The sequence below is a fragment of the Periplaneta americana genome, chromosome 13 (assembly GCF_040183065.1).
Source record: "Periplaneta americana isolate PAMFEO1 chromosome 13, P.americana_PAMFEO1_priV1, whole genome shotgun sequence".
In the NCBI taxonomy this organism is placed as follows: Eukaryota; Metazoa; Arthropoda; class Insecta; order Blattodea; family Blattidae; genus Periplaneta; species Periplaneta americana.
The window spans coordinates 148,227,032-148,252,166 of record NC_091129.1 but is presented as its reverse complement, the minus strand read 5'-3'; the positions used below and the strand labels follow the sequence as shown (position 1 = coordinate 148,252,166).

Here is a 25,135-nt window from a genome sequence, read left to right as displayed (position 1 = left end):
GGAATCTATGCCTCGACGTTTGGAAGCTGTGATAGAAGCGAAAGGTGGAAATACAAAATATTAAATGGTGCCTGAAAGTGAAAATAATCAAAATGTATGTTGACTTTTGTACCTGAACGGTTTTTCTTTTGTGTGCTTAAGATGTTATTATATGGAACTGTTATTAATAATGCAGTATATATGTTGTTTTTCATTTCCTAAAATGTCTGTTTATGTCACAGAAAGTGAATACATAATATTTTCTTTATAGATTTTGAATTTAAGTGTTATTTTTAGGGTGTATGTAGACTTTTGTGTCCGACTGTAAATGCACTGCATTCGTTTACATACCATTAGATTTGTATTGCATCTAATACGAATTTTATTGATTAAGTTCAGTGTTACAATTATTATTGTGGTCGGAAATATTTTCGTCATTTTGTTCATGAGCACAAGTTGTAATCCGCCATCGGTTGTGGGCGGATCACGTTTTGTTCATTGTAAAATAGGATAAGTGAAAGGCATTTCACCCATACGCGTTCCGTATGCTACCTTCAGAGTTTAATTTCGACGTCAGCGATGAATGCCTAGCAAATTTCGCCTAGTCCCCTCTCATTCAGGGACAGGATTCCTTTACGTGCCGTTAATCTATGATCGGCTTTATTTTCCCTCCGAATGACGCCATGCTCAAATTTCAGCGCCATTACACAAGCGAGAATGACAGATCAATTCCCTGCCGGGGTTAAACCAGGGTCCGTTATATTAGAAAAGGTATGAAATATGTACTCGCGTTACGGAATGCGCGCTGGTTCGAGTCCTCATGGACCGGTGCCCACCCAGCATCGTAATGCACTTGGGGAGCTACGATAGGTAGCGAAATCCGGTTGCGAATACCAGCTATAACGGCTGGGGGGGATCATCGTGCTAATCACACGATACCTCCATTCTGGTTGGATGATCGTCCACCTCTGCTTCGGCATGTGGGCGTGAAGCCAGCAGCTGGCTGGTCGGTCTAGGCCCTTCACGGGCTGTAGCGCCACGGATTATTATTTATGAAATATGTAGGCTGAAATACAAGAATAATACAGGGACATCATTTTATTTTTACTAACATTTTTAATATTAACCTGGCTATATCTTTGGATTAAAGGTCTAGAACCGGAAACACCACTTGCTCCCCTTTCCAAGACTGGAGTTCGATTATACTGGCGTAACACACAAACAAATCACTTTACTAGGTATAGGAGGGAAGAAAAGTAGTTCATCCATTTATGTAAACTAGGAAATATCGCAATTTTGAGTTTGGTAATTTTCATAAGGTTTTTGTTTATTTAAAATACAGTAATGTATTAACACTTAGTGTTTTACTCACGAACTGAGCTATCCATTCGGACGTATTAATCATGCAGTGTATATTGTACTGTTACAGCACATTAGCGTACAATATAGAGAATGAAGTTAAATTAAAAAATAATCATAATATGGATATTTAAACACAATTTTGAAAATGGTGGCCGTTCATTTCGATACAGGCTTCAGTTCTTTTGTGCATATTATCGCACTATAGTCTATTGTACCTAATTCCAATTACCAGTTTCGTCCTTCGTACTAGTAACTCATGTTGAAATAATTCTATACTTACTCTATAAAAGAGTACCTTACGTACTGTAAATTTAATCTTCACTTCTGCCCGATCCGAAAAGATAAAATTACTCAGAAATGCTATCTACTGTCCTCCCAAGTGCTTTTGTCGCAGGTTCGTAGAAAAGAGGGCGAAATCACGTGACAGTTAATTACTTAACGAGCTCCTTTATAAACAATTGTATGGGTATAATATTACGTAGACGTCCAATTCCTAACAGACATTAATGTTTTCAGAAAAGAGCTAAGACAGCCCAGCTACTAGACTTTACAGAGGGAAGAACAGAAGCAGGTGGGGGAAACCGGGATGCGACGTAGGCAAATGGACGACAGTACCTGTGCGAAAATATGATTCAATATTGAAAGCTCTTTCGTCACTGGAAAACGTGAATATATTTCTGGAACGTACTATACTCACTCAGTACTGCATATGCGGCCTCGGTTCTGTGTGAAGGAGGATTGGAAGTTTACTAGTAGAAGGGGGTGGGAGTGAAGTACATTCAAAAACTGAGGTACAATAAAAATTGAAGTAAAAATAAAATGATGTCCCTGTACAATATTCCATTTTACGTTATTAGAGGTAATGGCGTTTTTACCCACCATACCTTTTTAATTCACACAATATCATCACAGGGACTAACAAACATTCCATCAACCTTGTCACGCGTATCGGACACTATTTATACTAGATTTACGTTGGTATAAATATATTGTTCTGCATTGTGTAGTCAAAGGTACAAACTGGTCAACTCTGACAACACACGAGATAGTGAAGGTATGGCGGCGTTATACAACCAATGACAAGGCAGGAAAGCAAACCTGTGACTCATCATTTATCTTTGTGAGTGTATTTCAGCTCTCGCCAAACAAAAGACTACGACCGGCTATCTGAATGGCCTTCAGAAGGCGGTAGATAAGTATAAGAGGACTGGGCTTATCAATCACGACTTTCTGTTGTATTGACGGACAAATCGTGACCGAGTGCAGGTAAAGTTGGGCAATCCGAAGCAGTTTACTTCAATGCCACCACGAGTCCAAGCGATGACGGAGTTTGTAATGCGGAAGTATGACTTACGGTCGTACTAGCGACTTCATGCAAACTGCAAAAAGCACGAAGTACAGATAACTAGTTCTACTAAGCCAACTAATAACAGAAGCACATTTACTTTTCCCTTTCCAGCATGTTTATACCTTCTAATTCCGCTATGTATGGATTTTAATTAATTTTCTGCTGTGATGTATACAAATCGGTAAAGAGTAATTTTAATGCTGCATGAAGGTAAGTACATGAATTTGAAACTTGCCTCTAACATGAATATTTGTATAGTCAATAGTGCTGTCCTGTTATGCTGTAAAGTCCCACCAGTGTCTGTCTAGTGCATACATGGACACAATTTTCGGATACGTGAGGCACTCGATTTGAAATAGTTTGTTTATTAGGAGAGGAGACTGCAGAGTAAGATGGGAAATATCAACTGCTGTGACCTGAGTCACCTTATCTTAATCGCTAAGGCGGTCAGTGGCGAATTATTAGGAAAGCGCTTAGTTAACGTGAGAGACTCGAAAACTTTTATTCAATTTGGCAAATTAATTCGGCAGCTTTAATCATAAACCTCTTTACTATTTCTCCATCACTGAATTGACTTAAATCTCAGGCGAGAAATTGCGTAACTAGACAATAATATTCCATCACGTTGTCTACGTTTATTTTCTTGAATATTCTGGCGTTTATCAAGATTACTTGATAGATTTGCACGTTCTCCACCTAAAATAATTTCAGAAAATCATGTTTCGTTTTCTACGCACATTTAATATTTTTTTTTTTTATAAATTTCTTTTGGAAATAATACGTACAAACAACATTTAATTCCTCGTACCTTTTAATGCAGCGTGTTTAAGGTATAATGTCGTATTTAGTATTACTATGGAAATGTTAAGATCATAAATTTTCTTCGGAATAGTACGAAAAATAACATTTAATTTGTCTTACCTTCTAATTCAGCATGTTCTTTATGACATAAGGAGTAATGTCGTTGTATATTAAATTTATTAATGCCTAATAGGATTTTCGAGCATAACATATATCGTATGTTCTCCCCTTCTAAACAGAAAAAAAAACTCTTCCTCCCATTTCTCATGAAATAATCGTTTTCTAACGCGGACACACTGCTTTGATAATGCCATTATGCCACCACTGATATTGCTTATGAAACTGATATAGAACCTGCCCACGCCTAGGAGCTACGTGAGGGAGGGACGGGGACTGTGAAGATGATGTCACTCAGAGCGATAAGCTCTGTGAAGGTCAATGAGGCATTATTTCTCAAGTGAGGCACGATGCCCATCCATGGTCTAGTGTCAAATCGATACCGAGGATTTTTAAAGATGAAAGTAGTAGTAGTAGTAGTAGTAGTAGTAGTAGTAGTAGTAGTAGTAGTAGTAGTAGTAGTAGTAGTAGTAGTAGTATTATTAGTAGAAGAATTTAGCCACCGGCGTAGTTCAGTCGGATAAGGCGTTTGCCTGCCGATCCGGAGTTGCGCTCGGGCGCGGGTTCGATCCCTGCTTGGGTTGATTACCTGGATGGGTTTTTTCCCAGGTTTTCCCCAACCGTAAGGCAAATGTCAGGTAATCTATGGCGACTCCTCGGCCTCATCTCGCCAAATACCACCTCGCTATCACCACTCCCATCGACGCTAAATAACCTAGTTGATACAGCGTCGTTAAATAACCAAATTAAAAATAGTAGAATTAACGGGTGTTTGAGACAACTGACTCCGCCTACTACCGTTCGGTATTGTCATAGATCAGGGCTGGCCTACATGCGGAGAAAATCAGCCTTCATGTGTTATTTATCCTCAACGAAATCCCTGAATGGTCAGATCTTCAGTCTGTCACGTAGGCGGTCCGAGTTCGAGACACTTGCGGCGAACAAGGTCGCAGTTGGGGCTTTTCCGGGGTTCTCCCGTTTCTCCATATTAGGCAACTACATCATCCTGCCAACATTTCTTCTTTCCGTCATAATTCCACAGTATTGCCCATACGCCAACTGGCGAAGCTCGGAGGAGGCTGACCCAGGGACGAGGGGTTGCCTGCTCGAAACCTGGATACGCAGCGAACCTTAGTGTAGTCAGTCGATGTAAGTTTGGGAATGCGCCTAGTTCGAGGGTTAGCGCAATATATCTCGAAAAGTCTCAGTGCTTGGTCGTAGCGCTCCCTCCATTCAATTCAATATCCTCGAGAAAGCAAGTTACTCTTAGTTTTATCGTGTGCGTATGAAAATACCGACATTCATATTATTCTGTTTCCTTTAATACGTTATTTAATGATACTGTATAAACTGCGAGGTTATTTCCCGTCGATAGAGTCAAATATCTTACTAGACGATGGTATTTGGCGAGATAAGTCCGAGGATTTGCCATAAGATTACATGTCATTCGCCTTAGTTGGTGAAAACCTCGCAAAAAACAATGAAATCAACCCAAGTGGGATTCGAACCTATGCTCGAACGTAGTCTCGGGTCAGTAGGCGAACGCGCTACCGCCTGAGCTACGTCAATGGCGTCCTATTTGTTTTTTCTTGTCTATTATTTAACGACCCTGTATCAATTGCCAGGTTACTTAGCATCGACGTAATTCGTGATGAGATGGTATTGGGCGAGATGAGTTCGATTAGTAATGCATTACCTAATATTCACCTCATATCTGGGAAAAATCTCGAAAAAACCCAAACCAGGTGGCAATTAGCCCAGGCGGGAATCGAATCCACGCCAATTCTATACAAATTTTACAAACTGTCAGATTCGATGTGTAAAGGCTCTTACAATTTTTATGCTAGGAACATGAAATTTTTACTGCATGTTCTATACACTGTACTTAACAAAATAGCGCATGGGTTTTATGATTAAATGTATACTTTTTTAAATAAAAAATGAAATATTTATAGTGGCAATGGAAAATTTCTATTGTTAGGTATGCAGTGGATATAAAATTTGTCCTCCTTTTCCAGTAAAGATATATGAAAACTAATGGGTGATGTTTTTTTTCTAAATATGCCACTGGTCTTGCAAAAAAATATTTTCAAACGTTTCTGAAAAATTAAGCGGCACATTTCATTTTGAAATATGCAAATTAAAAAAAATGTTAATAACTCTGAAACTAATTGACTCACAGAAATGAAACTTCACCACATCATTATCTATTACACCGAGATTATGTGTATTGTGTATAAAAATCAAGAACGTAGCTTGAAAAATGTAGAAAATAGAAATTTCACCCACCAACCCCCTTAATAGTAATATACGTTACAAGAGCGGTATGTTGACGTTTTCATGTTCGAGGAAAAGATTGAAAAAGCGAAACATAGTTGAGCTTTTTTATTTCCGAGAACATGAAAACAAACATACCGCTCGTGTATCGTACATTATTTTGTGCGAAGATCGTTTATTACATACCTGAAAGACGAATTTCTAATTAGTTGCAATGAAATCTCCATGTTGGTTTCTGTTTAATGACGCCAACTTCGGAAAACCAAAATATCTTTCTTCAACATTGTTGCTATAAAATGTTTTCTGTGTTTACTATACTCCAGCAGGCCATGATATACGTCTGTCTTTTTTTTCCCCCAGTCTATAAATGCGAACTTAAAACAAACGGTAAGGTTATGTAATGATTTATTTTTCATTTTAATATTTTAACAATATTATTTATATAACATATTGCAGTAATAACATCGGCATCTGGAATCTTGTTGATTTTTTCACGGCTTCCTTAATGTTACTTGTATCAGAAATGCAATAAGTTTCGTGGAGTAGTAGACTTTATTTAATTTTTGCAAATATTTAAAAACAATAATTAACATTGCAATTTAGGTGAAATTGCAGTGGTAAGTTTCCAATTTATAATTATTGCTATGTTAAACGTCTCTAAAAATAATATGTTAAAAGCCTAAAGCAATAAAATGAATGTCGCGCTTAAGCGGTAAGAAGAGGGAAATTGTTATGTGTGTTACGTTGGGAATACTGAATGTGGTATTTCACACTTACCGCATATTGGTTCTGTGCGGAAAACAAGCAAATACGCACGATCTCGCACAAAAATGTTTATTGTGTATAAAAATCAAGAACGTAGCTTGAAAAATGTAGAAAATAGAAATTTCATCCACCAACCCCCTTAAAAATCGTTTTTGTTTATAGCTCTTAATAATTAAATCATAAACGACTGTTTCAAATGGATATTTTATTTTCTTCCATCCCAATTCTGCTTTGTATTTATGAGACGCACGCATGAAAGAAAGCACTGAAATCCTAGACAGCACAATCCCAGGAAAATTCTATTTTCCTTGGCACAATCAATAACAGACTATCGTAACGGCATGCGCAGAGTTATTTGGAATGTCTCCCAGACATTTATTATTTCCTTCATTTTCGTAACTGGAATGTAAGTATAAACGGTCCTAAGAAAGGTAGTACAATGACTTAATGGACACATCCAAATTGAGTTATTTTCCGGTGTAAAACGTCACAAAGCCATCATAATGTAGACCTGACCTTGAGTCTTCAACCAAGTGACGCATTCAGAGGGAACATCGGGCCTTGACCTTAGATCTGTAAGTAACGAATGCAACCACTAGATGGCTTTCATCCTCAAGAAAGCATTCTCCAGTTCTCGTAACATTTCGTTTCCTTTGTTGTAACCTCCCACAACCATCATCAGGAGGAATAACGGAAAGTTCTGATGAGACGGGGCACTTGCCATCACAAACGGAAAGACGACCTGTTACAGAACCTACTGTCACGAGCTATGAATATTTGATGTCATGGTTACGACGTAAATATCCACATCAGTAAGCTTGAATATGCACACATTATGTATGTGTTCTGAAACAAATACAAAGCCATGTACCATTACAATATTTTTATCTTCTCACTGAAAAATGTAAAATGATGAAAAATGACTGATTTAGACATTTTCACGTAAGATACATTTAGTACCAATCAAGAAATTCATAATTTTAATACAAGACATAAATTAGATCTTCATCTGCCCTTTCTTAGTCTAACAAGCAAACGTTCTGATGGGGGCAAATAAAAAAGTTAATTTTTTTCTTCCACCATGTTAATAATGTCAAAAGAAGTGCTTATACAAATTTTGGCCACTCGACCGCAATTACGAGGCCGTCCAGAAAGTGATTTTCCCTGGGGCCGTTTATAGAAAAAAGCACAATTGCATAGAAATATATATTGAAACAGATACAGCAATTGTTGCGCTATTTGTCAACATATCCCCCACTGGAATCGAGACATTTTTCATACCATGGGATCAATTTTTTGTGTCGTAGAAGTCAGCCGTCTCAGATCGGAACCAGCGTTTGACTGCGTCAGCACCTCTCTCTGTCGATCCCATGATATGAGAAATATCTCAATTCCGATGGAAAATATGTTGAAAATAGCTCAACAATTGCTGTATCCGTTGCAATAAATTTTTCCAATGAAATTGTGTTTTTTTTTCTGTTAGCGGCCCCTAGCGAACTTATTTTTTTACGGCCCTTGTAATTGCGGTCGAGTGGCCAAAATTTGTATAAGCACTTCTTTTGACATTATTAACATGGTGGAAGAAACAAATTTAACTTTTTTATCTGCCTTCATCAGAACGTTTCCTTGTAAGCTGTTACAAAATAGTAATATGCGTTACAAGAGCGGTATGTTGAAGTTTTCATGTTCGAGGAAAAGTTTGAAAAAGCGAAACGTAGTTGAGCTCTTTTAATTTCCGAGAATTGAAAGAAAACATACCGCTCGTGTATCGTACATTATTTTGTGCGAAGATCGTTTATTACATACCTGAAAGAGGAATTTCTAATTAGTTGCAATGAAATCTCCATCTTGGTTTCTGTTCAATGACGGCAAATTTGCAAAACAAAAATATCCATCTTCAACATTGTTGCTTTAAAATGTTTTCTGTGTTTACTATACTCCAGCAGGCCGTGATATACGTCTGTCTTTTTTTCCCCCCAGTCTATGATGAGTCTGGAATCTTGTTGATTTTTTCACGGCTTCCTTAATGTTACTTGCATCACGAATGCAATAACTTTAGTAGAGTTGTAGAGTTTACTTAATTTTTGAAAATATTTAAAACCAATAATTAACAGTGCAATTTAGGTGAAATTGTAGTGGGAAGTTTCCAATTTATAATTATTACTATATTGAACGTCTCTAAAAATAATATGTTAAAAGCCTAAAGCAGTAAAATCAATATGTCACTTAAGCGGTAAGAAGAGGGAAATTGTTATGTGTGTTAGGTTGGGAATACTGAATGTGGAATTTTAGACTTTCCGCGGATTGGTTTTGTGCGGAAACCAAGCAAATACGCACGATCTCGCACAAAAGGAGTTAGTCATGTATTACAGTCTTCAATACACTGCCTAATTATCTTCAAGCTTTGAAGGACCATGAGAAAAGGTTTAGAATAGAATTGACCAAATTGCTATACACTCATATCTTCTACACAACTGAGGAATTATTGTTTATGCTTGTAAAGGTAAAGATATCCCCTTCACATGCCATGAAGGTACTTGGGGGGCATGGAGGTAGAGCTCCATGCTTTCCGTGACCTTGGCAGTAGAGTGAGGTGGTGTGGTCGGCACCACGCTCTACTCAATTTTATAGGAGGTTGAGTGAATCTCTGGGCCTTTGAAAGTTTGGCAACGAGAAAAATCCCGTCACCACTCGGGATCGAACCCCGGACCGTCCAGTCCGTAGCCAGCTGAGCTACCCATGCTTGTAAATTGAACATTTCAAGAGTTCCGCTTTAAATCAGGAGACGCTTTCCGAGTGGAACACAAAGGAGACGCTTCGAGCAATAACCTTGTTTTGTCTATGCCTATAACGGAGACGGCTAACCAGAACGACGTGGGAAAGAGAACGAAAATAACGGAGGAAAATAAAGAAATGAAAATTCAGGTTCGGCAGTATTGATCCGGGTTTTCCTAGAGTTATCGAAGCGGGGGCGGCAGGGTATCCTCTCTCCGACCGCGCCTTGACCTGAAGCAGCTCAATGTCACGGTCACAACCGACTTCCCACAGTTTGTCGACACGCAACTTTGGCCTTAGGCATGGCGACCTTGCGCTTTGTGTCAAGTTTGTTGTGATGTTCCTATCTACATGTGACATCAAAATGGCGGCTCCGGGAAGCTCTCTCCGATAACTTACTTGTTAAAACAGACCTATTCCTTTCGTTTCACTTCATCAGATGTACCGTATTTACTCGCATAATCTTACCCTGTTTGCTCGAAATTAGAAGTCGAAAAGTCACGAAGGGGGAAATTACGCGAGAACTACAAGATATCGAGAATAATCTGGCCAAAAATAAGATGAAGAATTCATTTACTTAATCAATGTTTAATACTGAATACCTATAAATGTACATAATATAATATAGAATTTAGGTAATAAAAGAAGGAATTTAGGAGTAAGAGCGAAGAGAAAGGAATAAGTGCGTAAATAAATTGAGGAGATGCAAATCTAGTCTTTCAGGTGAAGCTACCTGTAAAGCAGATTTGAATAATTTCAAGGGAAAAAATTAATATATACGTTACTGTGTACGTTAACAGAAAGCCACAATTCCAAGTCACACAGAGATTGTGTGCACTCGTTGTGGGTTTCTGGCGTTTCGTCAGCCCACGCGAGTTGTGTGGATATAAAGGGAAAAATTGAGACGGTGTCGGGTGGAGTTCCCGGGTAGCTCAGTGGTAGAGCGCTGGTACGTTCAACCAGAGGTCCCGGGATCGATACCCGGCCCCGGAACAATTTTGAAATTATTCAAATTGAGGAGAGACTAGTAGGGAAATAATAAGTGATGTACCTAAATGTTGTTACTTACTTACTTACTTACAAATGGCTTTTAAGGAACCCGAAGGTTCATTGCCGCCCTCACATAAGCCCGCCATCGGTCCTTATCATGTACAAGATTAATCCACTCTCTATCATCATATCCCATCTCCCTCAAATCCATTTTAATATTATCCTCCCATCTACATCTAGGCCTCCCCAAGGTCTTTTTCCCTCCGGTCCCCCAACTAACACTCTATATGCGTTTCTGGATTCGCCCATACGTGCTACATGCCCTGCCCATTTCAAACGTCTGGATTTAATGTTCCTAATTATGTCAGGTGAAGAATACAATGCGTGCAGTTCTGCGTTGTGTAACTTTCTCCATTCTCCTGTAACTTCATCCCGCTTAGCCCCAAATATTTTCCTAAGCACTTTATTCTCAAACACCCTTAACCTATGTTCCTCTCTCAGAGTGAGAGTCCAAGTTTCACAACCATACAGAACAACCGGTAATATAACTGTTTTATAAATTCTAACTTTCAGATTTTTTGACAGCAGACTAGATGATAAAAGCTTTTCAACCGAATAATAACATGCATTTCCCATATTTATTCTGCGTTTAATTTCCTCCCGAGTGTCATTTATATTGTTACTGTTGCTCCAAGATATTTGAATTTTTCCACCCCTTCGAAGGATAAATCTCCAATTTTTATATTTCCATTTCGTACAATATTCTGGTCACGAGACATAATCATATATTTTGTCTTTTCGGGATTTACTTCCAAACCGATCGCTTTACTTGCTTCAAGTAAAATTTCCGTGTTTTCCCTAATCGTTTGTGGATTTTCTCCTAACATATTCACGTCATCCGCGTAGACAAGAAGCTGATGTAACCCGTTCAACTCCAAACCCTCTCTGTTATCCTGAACTTTCCTAATGGCATATTCCAAAGCGAAGTTAAAAAGTAAAGGTGATAGTGCATCTCCCTGCTTTTTCCCGCAGTGAATTGGAAAAGCATCAGATAGAAACTGACCTATACGGACTCTGCCGTATGTTTCACTGAGACACATTTTAATTAATCGAACTAGTTTCTTGGGAATACCAAATTCAATAAGAATATCATATAATACTTCCCTCTTAACCTAAATGTTGTTAAATAGGAAAAACGGAAATGTAGACAAATAATTTAGGAGAAAATAGATGAGAAATAATGAATAAGAGTAGGTGCATGTGAGAATATTTAATGAATAAAAAATAATGCAAATAATGAAGGAAAGGAATATACAATATTTAATAGGAAAACGAGAATTAGAAGGAAGACAGTCTAGGTATGAGAGAAAATAAAAGAGGATAGACAGGGAAGAACTGACAGCATGCAACAGAATAGGAAGCAAACAGGAAATAATTGGTAAAGGAATATTATCCTGGTTGAGTGGAAGAGAAGGTCTGATGGCCTTAACTCTGCCAGGAAAAATAAAACTACTATTATTATATAATATACAGTCACGAAGCTCAATACGTAGTAAATATGCATCCATAGATAGTTGCTAACCACTAGGATCGCTAATATCGCCTCATTACAGACAATGCGAAATAATACCGGCAGTCTATTGTTCATAGCACCCTCACAACTCAAGCTTCGTAACTGTATATAGGCCTACTAGACTGTGGTAATACCACAAAAAGGTGGTATGTGGGTATATATTAAAGAGGTGGTGGATATAAAAGCAGAAGTGTGAAGGTCTACCATACCTATGAACTGTGAAATTGACTGGCAAATAAATCACATCATATCATATCATATTATATCGTATCATATCATACAGTATCATATATCATATCACATCACATCACACCATTACATCATATAATACCATAACATATCATATCAGTGTAATATGTAATTAGTCAGCGATGTATGCAATGGAGGGGGGGAAGAAACTGGCCACCGTACCACATTATCTCCTGGTCTAGTTGCCTCATCATATCATATTTTTTGCACTTAAGCTACTACAGGACATGGGAAAACCAGAGCCTACTACCAACGACTTAAAATTTTAGAGAACTATGTGCCCCTGAGGTAATGGTGATCAAACAGTGGACCATATAATATTTCATTGTCCATTTTTATTAACACAAAGAGACCCCTTCCAAAAGTGCATTTCACAACAAGATATTCGTACACGGTCGTTGAACAAGAGTGTGATAGTGAAACAATATATGAGACAATTTCTATGCTTTGCACAATCAGTAGACTTTGAAAAACTGTAAACCTATGAAATACATATAACGATTTATTGTATAACAAGATTTAAATCTCTTTTGTACGATATCAATTCTATTTCTTCAACAGTATGGAAAATCCATTTTCAAGTTACACACCTCCTCGGCGGGCCACGTTATGCAAGATATGTATCTGTGAAGAGTTGTGTCGTGTACTAGGACAAGTGTCTGTATGTGTTCGTGCAAGTGTAAGGAATGGGTGAGGATGATGATGGTGAGGAAGAGGAAAGGGTAAACCCGGTGCCGGCACGTAGCCTACTCGTGTCGAATAGCACCAAGGGGACCGCCAGGCTTAACGTCCCATCCGACGGACGAATCACTATCAACAGTGACATATGCCTTCTCTTCATATGCACTGCGGAGGATTTGGGATTTAACCCAGGCATATTGGTGCACAATTTAATAATTAAAAGTTGTGCATCGCCATCTCTCCTAGTCCTGAGGTAGAAATTTAACATGAAAATTTCTAAACTCGCAGGGAATCGAACCCGGCCCGTGAAGAGTAAAGAAGAACATATTTGACTCTTCATTTATCTCAGAGTTATCATTTTCGAGATGCCCTATTGCACATTCAATTTAGTGATTTTGGTATTTAGTTCATTTTAAGTGACTATTACACTCTTACTACGTCATACTACTTTTTACCAATAAAACGGTACGAAAGGACGTATTTCAACCAATCATGGCTGCTTATCGCACAATTTTATCGCGTCCCTAGCATTTGTTTCTTTGTTTGCCAACATTTGAAACTGCGCTGGTCTGGACGTCAAAAAAAAATATATATATATATATATATAATTACAAACCACTCCAGTCGATGCACAGCAGTTTCAAATATGACTCGCATTGGCATTCAAGAACAAGAATTAATAAAAATCACTGATCATACCTATGCATCTTCTGAAATCCGATTTACAAATAAATGAAGAGCACCATTCGGAAATCCTGAATAAGTTGAATACACCATGTAGGCCTAAATCAACGAGTTCCACTTCTATTACGCACACGTCCAATATAACATCAATTGAACCACCAACCACATTCAAATTTGAAAATTGTACATTCAATAATTATTCCTTTTAAAATTATTCATTCGGAAATTCTGAATAAGTTGAATACACCATGTAGGCCTAAATCAACGAGTTCCACTTCTATTACGCACACGTCCAATATAACATCAATTGAACCACCAACCACATTCAAATTTGAAAATTGTACATTCAATAATTATTCCTTTTAAAATTATTCATGTTTATTTTTTATGTCATCGTCGTTAATTAAAACTTTTCTAACACTTGTGTACAGTATATTAGTTAGGTTATGTTATAGCTTCTGCTATATGATATTATGGATAGTCACGTATCAGAGATTGTTTAATATTAAGATTTATTGAAAATCATCTGTCAAGTGACGTTGATTACTGGGATTCGGATAATTGAAGTGGAATGTGGCATTTTAATAAAAATGAAACTGAATCAACAAAGCCTTCTTGACTAGTAACATTGCCATCGTGTATAATAGATCGAGAACTTCTCGACGAGAAGGCATTGCTCACTACTGCCATCTAGCATGCATCTAGCGTAATATTTGTAATGTTGAGATGGTACAATAATACATTTGAAGACAGTTGTATTTTCGAAAGTCAATTAATATTTTATTGTATTGGAGTACTTCGTTACTTCTAATCTTTATATACTTTCTTCTAATCGTGTAATAGTCAATTAAATCCCACTCGAGTTTTCATTTTCTCTAGATAAATCAAAACGTCTAGTGAGATTACTGTTGATAAATAAGTATTGTAAATTTATACAAGAACAATACTATCACTACTGTCGCCTTCAAATAATTTTCTGGGTCAAAAAGAATAATTAATACTTGGCCGTAGTTCGTTATAATTATCTCTGGAGAAGGAAAATTATTTTTATCTGGAAGGGAGAAATACTGCACCCCCGAGTTACGCCTTGAATTCATCGGTGGTGGTGGTGGTGGTGGTGGTGACAAATACACCTGATTCCAAAGGGACGAAGCAAATGAACGATGGCAGAGTTATAAGTGGAACTTTTGACCTCCCCCACAAATGAACTTGTACGAGGTTAGCGACCACTTATTGATCCATATTCTACGTGGGATGTTGCTTCTTTATCTACTCTACACGCGAATGGACAGCAAGATCGAAGTCGAAGACCACGTTCGACCTGCGCCTTAACAGCTATTATACGAAACCTTAGGCACGCACTTTTTGAATGTCCTTCGAGATTCTATAAAATTCCCATTCAAAGTAAACAAATGGAACATAAAAATACCTATGTCATTTTACTTCGTTAAGTAATATACAGTCCTCCGTTATGAGTCTGTGGATCGCTCCCCAACGACACGGTCCATCCCTCGATTCGAGGCGTGGGAGAAGATTTATACAATTCCATGATGTTTTGTCTCTTGTCTTTATACTTGTCCCGTGACGTTCCCGCGGCGGTACTGATCACATGGCAATTTGAATCCACTGTTGGATGTAAAATATCATGGTTAGGTTATAGATATGAGATTTTATTTCTTCCAAAGACAAAAGCAAATTGCAAGCTGTAAACGGGACATTACGACAATAATAACACATACTTTTATTTTTACCAACATTTTTAATATTAACTTGTCTATACCTCTGGATCAACGCCGTTTGCTACCCCCTCCCACGACTGGAGTTCGATGATACTGGTATACAAACAAATCACTTTACTAGATATAGGAGGGAAGAAAAGTAGTTCATCCATTTACGTAAACTAGGAAATATTGCGCTTTTGAGTATGATCATTTTCATTAGGTTTTTGTTTAATCAAAATACAGTACAGTATTAACAGTAAGTGTTTTTACTCACGAACTGAGCTGTCCATGTGGACGTATTCATTATGCAGTGTATATTATACTGTACTGGCTACGGACTGAAAGGTCCGGGGTTCGATCCCAGGTGGTGACAGGATTTTTTCTCGTTGCCAAACTTTCAGAACGGCCCCGAGGTTCACTCAGCCTCCTATAAAATTGAGTACCGGGTCTTTCCCGGGGGTAAAAGGCGGTCAGAGCGTGGTGCCGACCACACCACCTCATTCTAGTGCCGAGGTCATGGAAAGCATGGGGCTTTACCTCCATGCTCCCCAAGTGCCTTCATGGCATGTTACGGGGATACCTTTATCTTTTTTTTTACAGCACATTAGTGTAGAATATAGAGAATGAAGTTAAATTGAAAAATAATCATAATATGGATATTTAAACACATTTTTTAAAATGGTGGCCGTTCATTTCGATGCAGGGTTCAGTTCTAATGTGCATACTATTGCATCTAATTCCAATTACCAATTTCGTCCTTCGTACTAGTAACTCATGTTGAAATAATTCTGTACCTACTCTATAAAAGAGTACCTTACGTACTGTATATTTAATCTTCACTTCTGCCCGATCCGAAAAGATAAAATTACTCAGATATGCTATCTACTGTCCGTCCAAATGGTTATGTCGAAGGGTTCTAGAAAGGGAGGAAATCACGTGACAGTTAATTACTTAACGAGGTCCTTTTATTTAAGTTATTTTAAACAGTTGTATAATATTACGTAGACGTCCAATTCCTAACAGAAATTAATGTTCTCAGAAAAGAGCTAAGACACCCCAGCCACTAGCTGGCGAATAAAAGCTGGTGGGGGAAACCGGGACACGACGTAGGCAAATGGACGACAGTACCTGTGCGAAAATGATTCAATATTGAAAGCTCTTTCGTCACTGGAAAACGTGAACATATTTTTGGAACGTACTGTTTACTATGACCGTAAGGCTATTATGACTGTATATGCGGTCTTGGATCTGTGTGGAGGACGGTTGAACTTCATTAGTAGAAGAGGTGGGAGTGAAGTACATTCAAAAACTCAGGGACAATAAAAATTGAAGTAAAAATAAAATGATGTCCCTGTACAAACACTGTACAATGACGGTTTCCGAAATGGAGGAATGTTTTCTCAGTATACTTTTATGCAGAACAATGTTCGATGCCATACTGAGATACCTGTAATGAGTAATCTTCAAAACCACAATTCTGAAGAGATAAAAAATATATTCTAAAAGTACAAGTAATTCAAAACTGAAGCCTTTTAAATATATACATGCATACAAAAAACACCAAAAAATACGTGCAAAGCAATGAAGAACAGTGTCAACAATTAAACCTCGGCTCATTGAAAGGTTGCTCCAAGCCTGGCATGGTGACAGACATTCCCATCTTGTGTATCATCAGAGTATTGAGTACTGAGTCAATGCCGCCAAGTTTAATAGTCATTGCTCATGCTACAGCGTGTTCAAAATGCAATATTATATATTTCAAATTATAAATCAATATTAGTAATGTATTATCCGTATTTTAAATACATTCATTTACAGCAAATTGAAGAAAATGCCTAATTCGTTGGCCATTCACAGCTTACGTCTTTCAAAGTAAAACAACATCCGTTAGCAACGTGCGTACGTGTTTAAGTGTGACGTAAGTATGTAGCGTACATAATCGTGAACGATGTAAGACGAAAAAAATCCTGATACTGAATACTGTTCCAATGTCCTGGAGAAGGGAACTAGGTAAAAAAAATGGCTCCTGAGAATTTAAAGAGGATTAAAACAATGAATTTAAGCAAGTTCACACATCCTCTGAGTTAAATGTATTTCAATGGCAAGTTATAAGTAAATATTATCAACATCAAAACTCCCTTTCAAATACAAAATTATGTCAAAATTTTGGTAAGGTGATAAGATGAAGAAACCAAGGGCTGTAATGAAGTTTTCGGACAGCTTCAAATACTTGAGGTGTACTATAAGCAGTAACATGAGCTGCTGCCAAGAAGTCAAAAGGAGAATAGCAATGGCAAAGGAAGATTTTAATAGAAAAAGGAGCATCTACTGTGAACTCTGGAGAAAGAACTAAGGAAGAGACTGGTGAAGGACTTTGTGCGGAGTCTAGCATTGTATAGGGCAGAAACATTGTACATTAAGACGAAGTGAAGAGAAGCGACTATAATAGAAGAATTTGAAATATGGATATGAAGAAGGATGGAGAGAGTGAAGACAGACAGAATAAAAAACGTATAGTTGATACAGCTTCGTTAAAAAACCAATTTAAAAAAAAATTACATGGACTACGAACAATTGAAGTACACTGTACACCAGGGCCGGGCATAAGAGCGGCTCAGTCTAGTCGGCCAGAGCTGCTCTCGCTCCGAAAGGCACTTCAATTCCAAGCCAGAGCAGAACGCTCACGCAGTGGCGGACTCGCATTACAGCTACCTTCCCTGCATTAATATAACAAGAGCCACGGTTGTTCTAGTCATTCAGTCTGTCAGTACATAATGGTTTATAAGGATATTACATCAATCCATTGTACATTACAGAATTTATAACACTCTTATTAATTTAATGAAATAAACTTCGCTCTATGCACACACACAAATCATTAGGCTTATTTACATAACCGATACGCACATACTGCAACATTCTCACCCCGGATCTACGAGAAAGGCATATGGCTTCCACTTCCCCTACTTGCTGTGGACAGAGTTCATCTGCCAATATAATTAAACATCGCTTGATGAATTCATCTTCATTGAATGTTTTCAATTCCTTTGCAATTTGGTGGCAAATTTTGTAGCTAATTCTCATGGCCGATTCACTAAGTGCATTATTGTCATCCTGTTAATATATGATATGATATGATATGATATGATATGATATGATATGATATATGATATGATATGATATGATATGATATGATATGATATATGATATGATATGATATATGATGTGATGTGATGTGATGTGATGTGATATGATGTGATATATAATATAATATATAATATAATATGTAATATAATATAATATAATGTGATGCGATGCGATATATGATATATATATATGATATGACCATAAATTAATACAACTTAAATAAAATGTTTCTCAGGTACATTATTATTATTATTATTATTATTATTATTATTATTATTATTATTATTATTATTATTATATTAGAGTATCTATTCGACATTTATATTGCATTATAAGTTATTATAGTACATTTAGTAATATATAATTTTAAATTATACAAATATTATGATATATCATAGTATAGTATATTACAGTTCATACTTGTATAATTTAAAATTATATATTACTAAGTGTATAATAACTTATAATTCAATGCAAATATCAAATAGATACTCTAATATAATGTACCTGAGAAATATTTTAAGTTGTATTAATTTATGGCGTTCATTACCAACATATTTGTCATATTCAGTAGCATGTTGTAAAGAATAATGTCGTTGGATATTGAACGTCTTAATCAGTTGGAGTGTTTTATGACACTTTGCTAATCCACTGCTCTCTACCAAAATAATAACTCCTCCTCCCATGATACATTAAAAGCGTTGGGACTAGCGGTCCGCTTTAGTGTATGAGCGGAAGCTCCGTCTTCAAAGTTCGCATTCATATTGCAGAGTCACACCACTGCACCGACACTGAATGACGTACATATGCATACGTCACACCGCTCGCGAGATACGCTCTTTAAAGCACACAGCGCTCATTTCTCAGAATCACGTAATGTGCCCAGCCCTGCTGTACAAATTACTGAGTTCCTTTACTTGAGACAATACTGATTTCTATTCTGCACAATATATTTTTATCAATATCAAAAACACCAATGTTTAATATATATTAAAAAACCAAAATAACTTACCTTGCTTAGATAGAGAAAAACTCTTACGTCGAACGTTTCAGTGATTCAGGTGAAATCCTAAGAAACTCTTCATCTGTAACAACAGAAAAGAGAATTTTACTGATACTATCATGTACATAAATACATACATAAATACACAAATCTGTAAATTAACATTTTCAAATACCTGTTTAGAACCCCCAAAAAAAAAAAAAAAAAAGCCAAGTTATGAGAGTCAGGCAAACCCTAATGAAAGTATGAAAAAAAGTAGAGGAAGAAAACTGAAATCTTAATTTTACTTTAATTTATTCTAATATGCATTTAACTTACGCAGTTAGATTATATCCTCACTGTCATGGGACAGTGCTCATCAGATAATAACCGCTAGCAGGAGAAAAAAGAACACTTCGAAAAGCCCGAAAATGGCCCGTATAATGGGTAAAGTGCATTTGTTATTTAAAAGTAGCAAGGGATTCAAGAAAATCCTTATGATTGCGTGTAACGTCTATACAGGGAATTAGGATACATACATACAATTTACTTTAAGATTTATATGTGTCTAATGAATGGAATGAAATAGTCTATGAGTAACAGTAGCCCGTAATAAAGCATTAAAACAGAATGTCTGTACATACTTTTCAGAGGAAAAGTAAAGAACTCTTTTTCAGCCCCACACAATACAACATATAACTGCTATATTGTATACCAACACATGAGATCATTCCGTAAATGTTATTGTTATTCATCCATCTCCTCCTGAGTTCTGAGACATTTGTTGCTTTATTTTTGAAGTTCAATATAATTCTAAACTTGGAAAGAAAAGTCACTGACACGAGGAAAAATGCTGAAAAAATTCTGCAGGTTACAGTCACTGCACAAATGCAAGTATATTATACTATACTTCGGGTCTCTGTTAAATGTTATCATATGTTTTATTTAACGACGCTCGCAACTGCAGAGGTTATATCAGCCGCTGATAATCAGAGAAAAATTCTCTCCGGCACGATTCTTCACCATATGGAAACGCAGAATTACTGCACTGAAACCCATATGTAGTATTAATAGTAGTATTAATTTATTTAACCTGGTAGAGATAAGGCCGTCAGGCCTTCTCTGCCCCTCTACCAGGAGATTCCAACTATAATATGAACAATAAAATTACAATTAGTATTAAATTTACAATTACAAATAAAATTACAATTAGTATTAAATTTACAATTCCAATTATAATAAAAATCAAAGTACGAAAAGATTACCTGACTAATTAAAGCTAGATGATTTATCATAGAAAAACAATGAATATTTTATATTTACTGAATTACAAATTAAACCTAGAATAACAAAATTGTATAGCGATTAAATTACTGAATATTGAAATATTTTGTGATAGATTAAGGAAACTATTTACAAGAAATCAATTACTGACCAAGTGCCTAGTAACTTTGCGTTTGAATTCAATTTTATTTCGACAGTCCCTGATACTAGCAGGTAGCGAATTCCAGAGTCTTGGCAGGGCTATTGTGAAAGAAGACGAGTATGAGGAGGTGCGATGGGATGGTATTGTTAGTATTGTTTCATGGCGAGAGCGTGTGTTCAGATTATGGTGGGAAGAAAGGTAAGTGAAGCGAGAAGACAGGTACGAAGGAATAGAAGAGTTCAAGATTTCGAAGAGAAAGAGAAGTATGACCCATATTAGGCATCTATTATATGTACTTAGGTACATCATAGTAATATGATAAAGCATAAGTAAATCACTTTGTGATTCAAAACGGCGCCACGTTCCGTCGGATCCCGGCCACTCAGTCACTCGTAATGAGTGCACCTCTGTACTTGTGGTTGGACATTGTGTCTATTGTCACACATAACCGAACGTCAAAATAATTAGCGTACAAAACCCTTGTTCGCCCAATTATGGAATATGGAGCAGTAGGTTGGGATCCGCACAGACAAAACCAAATCGATTCAATAGAAAAGGTCCAACGCAAGGCAGCAAAATATGTCAAAATGGGGAAGGGACATGGTGAGGAGATAGTAAAAGACTTAGGGTGGGAACTTCTCAAATCAAGGCGACGAAAAACCAGACTCACCGCATTGTTTAAGGCACAAATGGGACACAAAGCATGGACCGATATCAATGCTAGACTAGCAACACCATCATACTTAGGAAGGGCTGATCATATTAGGAAGTTTAAATGTAGAAAACAAAGAACGGACGTGGCAAAATTTTCTTTTGTTAACCGCACAATAGTAGACTGGAACAGCTTACCTACGGCAATCTTTCAGGGTGGTCCTCTTAAAATCAATACATTTAAAGAAAGGTTGAGAAGATTAGACTGAAAATGTAATTGGAGGTGCAGTGTAATTATTTAAGTTGTGTCATGTACTTAATTGAATTGATATATAATTAATTAAGTTGATATGTAATTATTAAGTTGATATGTAAAATAATTAAGTTGATATGTAATTAATTAAGATGATATGTAATTTAGTTGATATGTAAATAAATTAAGGTGATATGTAATTAATTAAGATGATATGTAATTAAGTTGGTATGTAATTAATTAAGGTAATATGTAATTATTTAAATTGGTAATAGTTGGGTGAAATAGAAGTTAGATTTACTTTTGCTTATCGTAGGCGTTATTATAGAATAGTTTTTAATTATAGTCCTAGGTTTATTGCATCTACTATTTACAGATTTACGTTTATTTTATTTTATTTCATTTAGGTTTATTTTATTTTATTTCATGTAATTGTAATTATTGTATATTATATATCACTGCCACCGGGTGTACACCCAATTGTAGTGTTAATAAATACATACATACATAACTTACTGTGACACGGTACACAAGGGTAGGACAACAAAGGGGAACACAATATGCAGAACTTAAAATAAGAGGGATTCAATCCGGCATCGGAACTTTTATCCGGTTGGCTTAGTGGATAAAGCGCCAGCACGGAAAGCTGAAATCTGGGTTCGAGTCCCGGTGCCGGAGAGAATTTTTCTCTATTCTACCGATTCTTCACCATATGGAAACGCAGAATTACTGCACTGAAACTTCATATGTACTCGGTACATCATAATAATATGACAACACTAAGGTTGTCTGCGTATCCAGTTTTCGAGCAGGTAACCCCACACGTCCCTAGAGCAGCCCTCTTCTTGCGTCACCAGCCGGTGTTCGGGGAATGCTATGGAATGATATAAATGCCTAATATGGGGAAACGGAAGAACCCCGAGAAAAACATCAACTTCGACCTTGTACACCACAAGCGTCACTATGGTCCACATGAAAAATCCCACTTCAAGTCACTTGAAAGATGAACTTGAAAAGTGTGAACTATATTTCAAGTTGACTTGAAATCAATTAACGGCTTGAATTCAAGTTTCAAGTGAAGTTGGATCCCTTTCTACTTTTTACTTGACTTGAAAAGTGTGAACGTCACTTGATAACTTGAATTCAAGAAGAAAAGAGCGGGAATTTAAATTAACAGCTATTTTAAGAGCGTTAAATTAACAGCTGATTGTTTTTCAGTTCTACTGGGAACGTAAAAATAATAGCAAACAGCTATAAGTGAAATAGTGACCAAATATTTGAGTTTCTGAAGTTGTATAAAATACACGAAGGCCTGCGGATGATAGAAACTGCAAAGTTTCGTAATAGAAATTCAAAGGAAGCTGCAAAGAAAAGAAGAATTCATTGAAGAATTGAACAGCAGAGATTTTAACGTGGACACAGATGAGATAGCCTATGAAAAATAATACAAAACTATTAAACTGTAGATAGAAAAGAAGTGAGGAAGATATGAGGGATTAAGAAGAGAAGAGCGTTGCTTGAAGGGATGATATTTATCGTCGAAACTGGCATTGTTCAATGTAGTTGATAGATTTTTGCGGGGGAACTGTAACAGCTTCAAGATAATCATTTTCAATTATGGTAAATCAGACTCGCTTATGTTTTATTACATTTGCGATAAGAATTATTAAATCTGCTTGAAGATTTCACTATTCTATTCGTAATAGTCAGTGGCCGTGTATTTCTCAACAGAAATCTCACTAGACGTTTTGATTTATATCTAGAGAAAATCAAAACTCGAGTGGGATTTAATTGACTATTACACGATTAGAAGAAAGTATATAAAAATTAGAAGAACGAAGTACTCCAATACAATAAAATATTGACTTACGAAAATACAACTGTCTTCAAATGTATTATTGTACCATCTCAACATTACAAATATTACGCTAGATGCATGCTAGATGGCAGTAGTATCTTTATACAGACACTGTAATGATTACTATTCAATAAATCTTAATATTAAACACTCTCTGATACGTGACTATCCATAATATCATATAGCAGAAGTTCTTTTTATCCTCTCAGAGCAGAAGCTATAACATAACCTAACTAATATACTGTACACAAGTGTTAGAAAAGTTTTAATTAACGACGATGACATAAAAAATAAACATGAATAATTTTAAAAGGAATAATTATTGAATGTACAATTTTCAAATTTGAATGTGGTTGGTGCTTCAATTGATGTTATATTGGACGTGTGCGTAATAGAAGTAGAACTCGTTGATTTAGGCCTACATGGTGTATTCAACTTATTCATGGTTTCCGAATGGTGCTCTTCATTTATTTGTAAATCGGATTTCAGAAGATGCATAGGTATGATCAGTGATTTTTATTAATTCTTGTTCTTGAATGCCAATGCGAGTCATATTTGAAACTGCTGTGCATCGACTGGAGTGGTTTGTAATTTTATATATATTTTTGACGTCCAGACCAGCGCAGTTTCAAATGTTGGCAAACAAAGAAACAAATGGTAGGGACGCGATAAAATTGTGCGATAAGCTGCCGTGATTGATTGAAATACGTCCTTTCGTACAGTTTTATTGGTCAAAAGTAGTATGACGTAGTAAGAGTGTAATAGTCTTATTAATCTAATTCCTAACCCATACTGAACAACGCGTTTTCCATTTCTTCAATATATTTATCATTTCCCTGGCACGGAGACGTGCTACTACAGAAATTCCTAATTGCACAACATCCATGGACGCCATTTTATCCTACTTGAAAACAAAATAAATTGAATATGTCTGAACGGCGACTTGAATTCAGGTACTTGAATTCAAGTTACTTGAAAAATGTGAACGAGGCTTAACGCACAGGTTTACACGGAAATTATAAATTATTACTTAAAATGGCGCGGGCAATTTTTTTTTTGCCACAACGTTACTTAAAATGACAGTCCATAGCTGTTGCATGAAATGTAAGCAATGTGTCATTTTACATGTCAATATTTAGTTACAGTAGGTGCTATGAGACGTAAATATTTATACTCTACATTAGTACCTGTAGCCGTAAGAAATCGAAATTCTTACGCTGGGTATATGGAGCCATATTTCCACTTTACAATCTGGTTCTTGGGCGTCAAAAGTTCGCCTACCATTATTTTATATTTTGCATGTTGTTATTTGGTCACCGACCGCTACTGGATTTGTTTGTCGTGGGTGCTTTGAGGTCTCTGAAGGTCATTCAAGGACATCTCAAAACGTTGACTAGTAATGAGAGAAGTCGCTACGCCTCCCCTTCCTGATGGCTCATCGTGATACGTGTCTCTTTTCGCGGACACGCAAAGTGGGGAAAACATTTGCACAACCA

The 25,135-nt window shown here is 36.6% G+C and overlaps 1 protein-coding gene across 2 annotated transcripts in view; it reads right to left on the bottom strand.

Moving 5' to 3' along the window:
- Hr39 (Nuclear hormone receptor FTZ-F1 beta) overlaps positions 1-25,135 on the bottom strand; it is a 383,352-nt gene that overhangs the window by 267,085 nt on the left and 91,132 nt on the right. For both annotated transcript variants that reach the window (XM_069844467.1, XM_069844466.1), the window contains exon 2: positions 19,482-19,554. The gene's annotated coding sequence lies outside the window, so the exon portion shown is untranslated. The remainder of the gene's footprint in view (positions 1-19,481; positions 19,555-25,135) is intronic.